Consider the following 8402-nt stretch of genomic DNA (forward strand, 5'->3'; position numbering starts at 1 on the left):
CATTTCACGGAAGCGTGTACCTTTCCGCTGTCGCGTAGTAGTCCGTGGTGCGCTTGTTGGACGTTTTGGAGTCGAGTTGTTTCCGGGTCTGGGTGGTAACACAGGCTGGGAGCCCCGTGGTGAACGTCCCCGTGTGCGCATGCGCCCTGCAGGCTTCTGGTGGTAGCGATGGTCCCGCGGGATGCGTTCACCCCCAGCGTGCAGGACGGCCCCGACTGCTTTCGCGGTGCCACTGGCCGGCAGGAGGCCGCGAGAGGCTTGGGGTCCAGTCTACTGGACGTTCTGGCTGCGCGTTGGAGGGCTCCGCTGGCGGGGTGGCCCGTCCCCGGGGTTTGGTTACTTTTCGAGCGCCGAGGAGGGGGCGCGCGCACCCCGCAGCCCAGGCACGCGTCGTTCTGCCCCGTGTGCGCTCACGGCCGCAGATGCCCGAGGACGAGCCCCCCGCCCGCGGGCGAACCCGCCTTTCTCCCCGGAGCTCGCTTCTGCCTGCGCTCGACCGTCCGCACACGGAGCCCGACCGCGAGGAGGCGCTTCGCTGCGCGTGTGCGCTCCGTCCAGCGGTGCCCTGCCCCTGACCGCACGCCCTCGGCCGCTGAAGGGCGGGGCCGCTTGCTTCCTTACGTTCCAGTGCCCTCTTCATACAGGCGTCTTCCTCTTTGTTTCCTGGGTTGGTGCCTTTGTGAAAACTCAAGTGACACACAGGTGTGGCTGCTTCTAGACTGTCCTCGTGCTATCGCCGTCCCCATTACGGTAGCCTTAGAACAAGGCTTGGAATCAGGGGGTGTGCGTTTCCCTCCTGTTTTTAAAGATTCATTCCGGGTCTTAGCATTTCCATGTGTATCCTGGAGTCAGCTTCTTGGTTTTTGCAAAAGCGACTAGAATTTTGACAGGGATCACCTTGAGTACGCGGCTCGCTCTGGGGAGAATCGACATCCCGGGAGCAAGTCTCGAGCCTCTCGCGTTGCGTGTACCCCGTTTATTTAGCCGGCCCTGTGTCTCTCTGTACACGGACGCTGCACGTTTTCATTACATTTCTCCCCGCGTGTTCCATACCGAATGCCACTGTCTGTAGTGTCTCCTCACCTCGGTTTGTGGTTTTCATATAATGACCTCACGCCCTGTGTGCCGGATCCCCGCGTGTCGGCGCGCCCTCTCGTGTCGTTTCTCCCTGAGCGCCATGCCTTCGCTTACATGTACCCACGAGGGACACGGGCCCGTGGGCCTTGTTCTTGCCGCGTGAAGCGCGTCACACTTGCTGTCACATCGGACTGAGGCGAGCCGGGAGCGTCCCTTGCCAGGCTCTGCCGTGGCCGGCGCAGGAGTGGCATTCCTTCCCCCTTGACGTGCCCCAGCCTTCCTGCTGGAGCCTCCTGGGCCCACGGTGTCCCTGGTGCCAAGAGTTTGATTAAGAACTCGGTTTTTAAGGCTAGATACAGGGCTGTATCTGAGCAATTTTATCTGAGTTGTCAAAACAGTTGGCGTAAAGTTGTCCCCTTGATGCCTGTCGGGTCTGCGGTGGAGCCCCATTTTTGTTCCTGCTGCTGGATTCTGCTGTCCCCCCTTTCCCCCACCCCCCGGTCAGTCTAGCCGAGGCTTTGTCGAGTTTTAGACATTTTCCCCCAGAGCCAGCTTCGGCTTCGCTGATTTCCCCCCATTGTTTGTTAGTTTTCTTTCATTGGCTTTTACCCTCTATGTCTCATTTGCGTTTAATTCGCCACCCCTGTGCCAGCTTCTCCGCACAGCAGCTCAGGTCACTGACGGAGGACACAGATGGATGCACTGCAGACAGCAGGTGTGATCTCCTTGTGCCCTTTGGAGAGAACATGTGCTTAGTGCACACGAGCATTTTAAAAGCTGACCGTGTACCAGGACACAGAAGATTCCAGTAAATTAGCAGCAAGGTTAGATGATACAGATCACGTTCTTGGACCTCAGTGCAACAAAGGAGGCCCTCAGTAACAAAGAGACAATTAAAATAAGAACATTTAGGAACTTTAAAAGCACACGTGGGCCAAAGAAGAAATGCTATTTGAAGTTAGGAAATACTTTTAATTGAATGTCAGTGAAAATACTACACATCAAAGGGGGGGGCATGGTCAGAGTGAGCCTCTGGGCAAATGTGCAACCACAGGTGACAGTGTGACTGGGCTAGGGGCTCTAACTCACTGCAAGGAGCCACCACACTGGGGAGTCGGCCTCCCTCCTGAGGAGCGGTGGAAATGGGACAGCCTGGGAAGATGTGACCAGGGCGAGACAAACCACAAGAGCCCAGGAAGGCAGTGCAGTGCGAGACCCCGCGTCCATCCCGCGGATGTGGACATCCAGGGCCATGAGCTGGGGTGCGGTGGGTGCCTAAGGGGAGGGCCTCCACACGAACCTGGACCCCTCCGCCTGCCCCAGGAAGTGGGGGCTGGCTGGCTCCTGTGCAGAGGGGGGGACTAGAGGGCCAGAGTCCGTGCCTGGGTCCTGGGCCTCAGACCACAAACAGCAGGTCTGGTGTTTCTGGGCCGGCAGACGTTAAAAGAACCCTTTCTGGAAGGAACTGCCCTAGTTCTCAAACCGAAGCATAATTGTTCACAAATGCAGAGTTGAAAACAATCAGGGGGGCGCCTGGGTGGCTCAGTCGGTTGAGCGTCCGACTTCAGCTCAGGTCACGATCTCACAGTTCGTGAGTTTGAGCCCCGCGTCGGGCTCTGGGCTGATGGCTCAGAGCCTGGAGCCTGCTTCTGATCCTGTGTCTCCCTCTCTCTCTGCCCCTCCCCCATTCATGCTCTGTCTCTCTCTGTCTCAAAAATAAACATTAAAAAAAAAATTTAAAAAAGAAAACAATCAGGCACGAAGACGGGAGTCAACACAGGCAGCCACAGGCTGAAGACAGATTGGAGTGACCATGATGATCCCAATGCGTGGGGATACAGCAGTCCTGTCGTTGTTTGTTTACGGAATACAGGACAGACTCAGAACTGTCTCCAAGAACAAGCTAACAGACTCCAAGAACCAAATAGAACCTCTAGATTCTGGAGGAAAGAACTGGAAACTTCTAGTTTGAGGAGAGAAACTTTTCAGTAAATGAAGTTGGAGAAACTCATGTTTGGGGGAAAGTAATCCATGGTGATTCATGGACCCAGCTGTGGAAGCTTCTAGAAAACAAGAGAGCATCATTCTGACCAGAGGGATGCAAAATAACCCACGGCGATTCATGGGCCCAGCTGTGGAAGAAGCTTCTAGAAAACAAGAGAGCATCTTTCTGACCAAAGGGATGCAAAATAATCCATGGCGATTCATGGGCCCAGCTGTGGAAGCTTCCAGAAAACAAGAGAGCATCTTTCTGACCAGAGGGATGCAAAATAATCCACAGCGACTCATGGGCCCAACTGTGGAAGAAGCTTCTAGAAAACAGAGCATCTTTCTGACCAGAAGCATGCAAAATAATCCACAGTGATTCATGGGCCCAGCTGTGGAAGCTTCCAGAAAACAAGAGAGCATCTTTCTGACCAGAGGGATGCAAAATAATCCACGGCAATCCATGGGCCCAGCTGTGGAAGCTTCTAGAAAACAAGAGAGCATCTTTCTGACCAGAGGGTAGGCAGAGACTTCTAAAACAGGCCCCAAAAGGCTCCAACCATAAAAGAAAAAGGAACAAAGACTGCATCTCATCAAAATCAGAAACTTCTCGTCAAGGTGTATCGTTAAGACTGTCAACCGGCCAAGCAGAGAATGAGGAGTGGTCTCAAGGCCATGTCTGAGACCGGGCCCAGGTCCAAAATTCCACAAACCCGCTTTTTTAATGGACACGAGACTTCAACAGGCCCTTCACCAAAGGACACATCCAGATGGCCAGCAAGCACACGAACAGGTGATCAAGGCCATTAGTCATCAGAAAAATGCAAATTCATGGGAGGGGACAGCCCTATACACCCACGAGGACAACTGAGATGAGAAGAGTCCACGGCCAGGGTCGGCAGTTCCTTCCTGAAGTTAAACGTTCGCTCACCGTGTGCCCTGCTGATCGCGTGCATTTGCGGGAGAGTTAAGCGGGTATGTCCACCAAAGGCCTGTACAAGAATGTGGTGCAACTTGCGCTCAAGTTTATTTCATCCGGTCCCACACAACAGGCAGAAAAGCTCCAGTGTGGGAGCAGTTTAAAAAGAATGAGCAGCTAAGGTAGCAATGGAGAGGAATCTCAACATTCTGAACAAAAGAAGAGGAATGTGAAAGAGACAGAGTCAATTGCTAGGAAAGGAGGTCAAAATAGTCACCTGCTGGGGTGGGCGTGGCCTCGAAAGTGCCGGAAGGAATTTCTGTGATGGGGAATGCCCTCTATCTCCTGGGTGGTGGGGACCTGGGTCATACATGTGTAAAAGTGTGCCAAGCTGTGCACTTTAGATTGGTGTGGCTTTCTGTTTGTAAATTGTAACTGAGAAACTCGTCGGAGAGAGAAAAGTGCATCCGTGCACTGTTACAGTGCGTAAGAAGCAGGGACCAGCTCTAGGGAATGTACGTTTGATGGCGGAAGTAAATCCCCAAACGGATGTGAAAAAGGAGGGCATCGCACAAAGAACCACAGAAGGAGATGGAAAATCACGTACAAACTGAAAGGACAAGCCAGTGGCCCAGGAGCCAGGAGAGGAGAGGAGCAGGACCCAGGAGAGACCAGAGAGGAGACCTCAAAATGTCCAAGAAAAGCCCCTGAAACTGAAGAGCAACTTTCCAGAATGAAAGACCCCAGTATAAGATGTGAAAGTAGTAATTGAAATTTTTTTTGGAGACAGGGTGTGAGTGGGGGAGGGGAAGACAGGGAGGGAGACACGGAATCTGAAGGAGGCTCCGGCCCTGAGCTGGTGGCACAGAGCCCAGAGCAGGGCTCGAACTCACGGACCCAGAGATCATGAGCTGAGCCGAAGCCGGATGCTTAACTGAGCCACCAGGCTCCCCGTAACTGGTAAATTTAAAGCAGTGGAGGCAGAGACAAGATTCTGAGTGTCCCTCGGAGAGGAGGACGGGGCTCAGAATGAAGAGTGGCGCTGGGAGCACCGCCAGCAGCGGGAGCACGGAGGAGCGCGGTCAAGAGTTTGAAGGAAAACCCTTTCCAATCTAGAATCGTACACCCAGCCAAGCTCACAGTAAGCGTGAAAGTGGAGGTAGACGTTTCCTGAGCACATAGGCTCTCAGACCTGCCCTCACACCCTGCCCTCGGCTCCTACCGGGGGAAGCGTTCCTTAAAGGAAGAATCAAGTCGGGAAAGAAGACACTGGACCCAGGAGAAAGGGATCCGACCCAGAGAGACATTGATGGGGGGGGGGGGGGGGTTAGAGCTGCACAGGAGGCTCCCAATGGGAGCAGGTCAGAACGTTCCAGAAGAGACTCATTCAAGAAGATAAAGTTTATCAAGAAGATAAAGTGGCCTCATACGTTGGACTATCCTGAGATGTACGCAGCCGTGGGACAGCTGAGCGCGTGCGGGTGGCGACCGTGAGGAGAGTGGCGCTCCGGAAAACCTGCGGTGGAGCTGGAATCCTCACGTGCCGACAGAACATGCCGTTGGAATATTGATCTGACCAACATCCCGGCGTAAATGCACCGAGGGGAAGGAGGTAGGTGTGCACTTAGTGTGAGGGCGGGCTGCGGGGGTGTGGGTCTAGAGATGAGGAGCCCAGACGTCCGGCGCGCGCGGGTTCCGTGGTGGCTCCGAGGACCTGGTGCGAGTGTCTGTGGAGTTGAAAGGGCGGGGGCGGGGCTGTCCTTGTAACAGTCCCGGTAGGAAGGTTTGGCTTGAAATCACGTGGGATGGATCTCCGGTACAAAATACTTAAACATCCCACAAGCCAGTGTTACTGTCTCTCGATAACTCAGTAGGAGAGCAAAAGACCAAAGTGGGCAACTCAAGGACAGAAAGTCCCTGCGTCCAGTGAGCGCGTTCGTCCCACTAGTGATAGGGGGAGGGAAGGGAGTGACCCGTGAGGTGCCCTCTGGGCACCACGGCGGCCCGTTCAGGGCTCTTCTCTCGGCATGCGTTTACAGCCGGCTCGGAAGGCGACGTGGCAAATCCCAGAAAGCCGGGACACGCGGGCTCCGACCCACCGCTCCCTCCCACTGCACCCCGGCCCGCCCGAGTGCCCACTCCCAGAGGCCGTTTCGGGACTTTGGAGCCACATTGTCCATGGTGGGGCGGGGCCCCTGGGTGTCCATGTGGACCCATGACAACTGGGTGGCACCTCGAGGTCGGGACTGCAGCAGGATGGACGCTGAGAAGAAGGGGGCCGCAGGGATTCCCACCGGAGGTGCTGTTCACACAGACCGACAGTGTGTGAAGGGATGGTGAGGAGGAGGTGCGGGGAAATGGGGGAGCACCGTCACCTCTGGGACAGAGAAGGGAAAGACCTGGCACGAGGGGCCTCGGCTTCCCCTCGGCCGGTGGGCGGGACACATGTGTGAATCACTCTTTATTCCAATCTGTGTGTCCTAGCATCTCGGCGAGGCTTCCTTGCCCCTCCTGCAGCCCCCTCCCCAGAGACCAGGGGCATGGTCCTCCTGCTGGGTCCTCTCCAGTGAGCACCCGTGTGTACAGGCGTGGGAACAAATGGAAGGCTGCTTGTGCGCCCCTGCACACCCCGCTTTGTTCCCCACCGGCGTCTCGTGGGGTTCTCCCATCCGGGCACTTAGCAGCCTTTGGTTGTAGCAGCTGCACATTGCTTTCACCGCTTTCCTACTGGTGGGCAGTCCCTCATATTCTGCTTTTCCAAGATGAGGTGTCCTCAGTAGAGGCCCTATGTGACAAGCCGGCCACCATATTCAAGTATGGATGGAGGTCCTAGCCGCGGCCGTCAGGTAGGAAACAGAAAGCATCCACATTGGAAAGGAAGAAGTGAAACTCACTATTTTCAGATGACATGATAACCGTATATAGAAAACCCTACAGTCTACACACACACACACGCACACACACACACACACACACACACACACCCCTGTTAAAGCTAATTAATTTCAGTAAAGTCACAGGATAATAACAAGCTGTCAGGGAAACTAAGAAACTCCCATTTATAATTGCATCACATACATAAATTGTGTAGGAATAAATTTAACCAAGGAAGCAGAAGACCTGCTCACTGAAAATTATAAGACATTGATGAGAGAACTTGAAGACACATAAGCAGAAAGATACTTTGTCCTCACGGATGGGATGAATTGCTATTGTTCAGAGGTCCGGACTACCCAAAGCAATCTGCAGATTCAGTGCAGTTCCTACCAAAATTCCAATGGCATTTTTCACAGAAATAGAACAAATCCTAATTTGTATGGAACCTCAAAAGACTAAGGAACCAGCACAATCTTGAGAAAAAAGAATAAAGCTAGAGGCATCGCCCTCCCTGATTTCTAACTATATTACAAAGCCGTAGTAAAACAGTAGGGCATCGGCATAAAAACAGACACATGGATCAATAGAACGTAATAAAGAGCCTAGAAATAAGCCCACAACTTAAATGGTCAATTAGTTTACAACAGAGGGGCTAAGAATACAATACAAAAATGAGAATACAATAGGGGAGGGACCGTCTCTTCAGTAAATGGTTTGGGAATACGGGACAGCCTCTGGACCCCTACCTCACACCATGCACAAAACTAACTCAGAATGGATTAAAGACTTGAAAGTAAAACATGAAACCGTAAAACTAGAAGAAAACACAGGCTGATAACTCCCTGACATCACTCTTGGTGGTGATTTTTTGGATTTGACACCAAAAGCAAAAGAAAAAAAGTGGGACTACATCAAACAAAAAAGCCTCTGCTCGGCAAAGGAGACCATCGAGAAAAATGAAATGACAGCCTTATCTGATAAGGAGTTAATATCCAAAATATATGAATAACTGAGACAACTTAATAGAAAAAGTCGGGGGGGGTGCCTCCTGGGTGGCTCAGTCAGTTAAGTGTCTGACTCTTGATTTCAACTCAGGTCATAATCTCATGGTTCGTGAGTTCAAGCCCCAAGTCAGGCTCTATGCTGACAACACGGAGCCTGCTTGAGGTTCTCTCTCTCTCTCTCTCTCTCTCTCTCTGCCCCTCCCCTGTTCACACTCTCGCTCTCAAAAAGTAAATAAACATTAAAAAAGGAAAAAAATTTTCATTAAAAAACGGACAGAGGACCTAAATAGCCTTTCTTCCCCAAAGACCTACAGATGGCCAACAGACACGTGAAAAGATGCTCAACGTTACTCATCATCAGGGAAATGCAAATCACAACCACAACAAGAAATCCCTTTACACCTGCCTGAATGGATGTTACAAAAAAGACCGGAAGTAACCTGTGTTGGGGGGGAGGCAGGGAAAAGAGAGCCCTCGGGCACTGTTGGTGGGAATGTAAGTTGGTGCATCTGCTGTGGAAAACAGGATGGAGGTTCCTC

This window comes from Panthera pardus, unplaced genomic scaffold (genome assembly GCF_024362965.1).
Source record: "Panthera pardus isolate Hobbes unplaced genomic scaffold, ASM2436296v1 HiC_scaffold_13, whole genome shotgun sequence".
Lineage (NCBI taxonomy): Eukaryota > Metazoa > Chordata > Mammalia > Carnivora > Felidae > Panthera > Panthera pardus.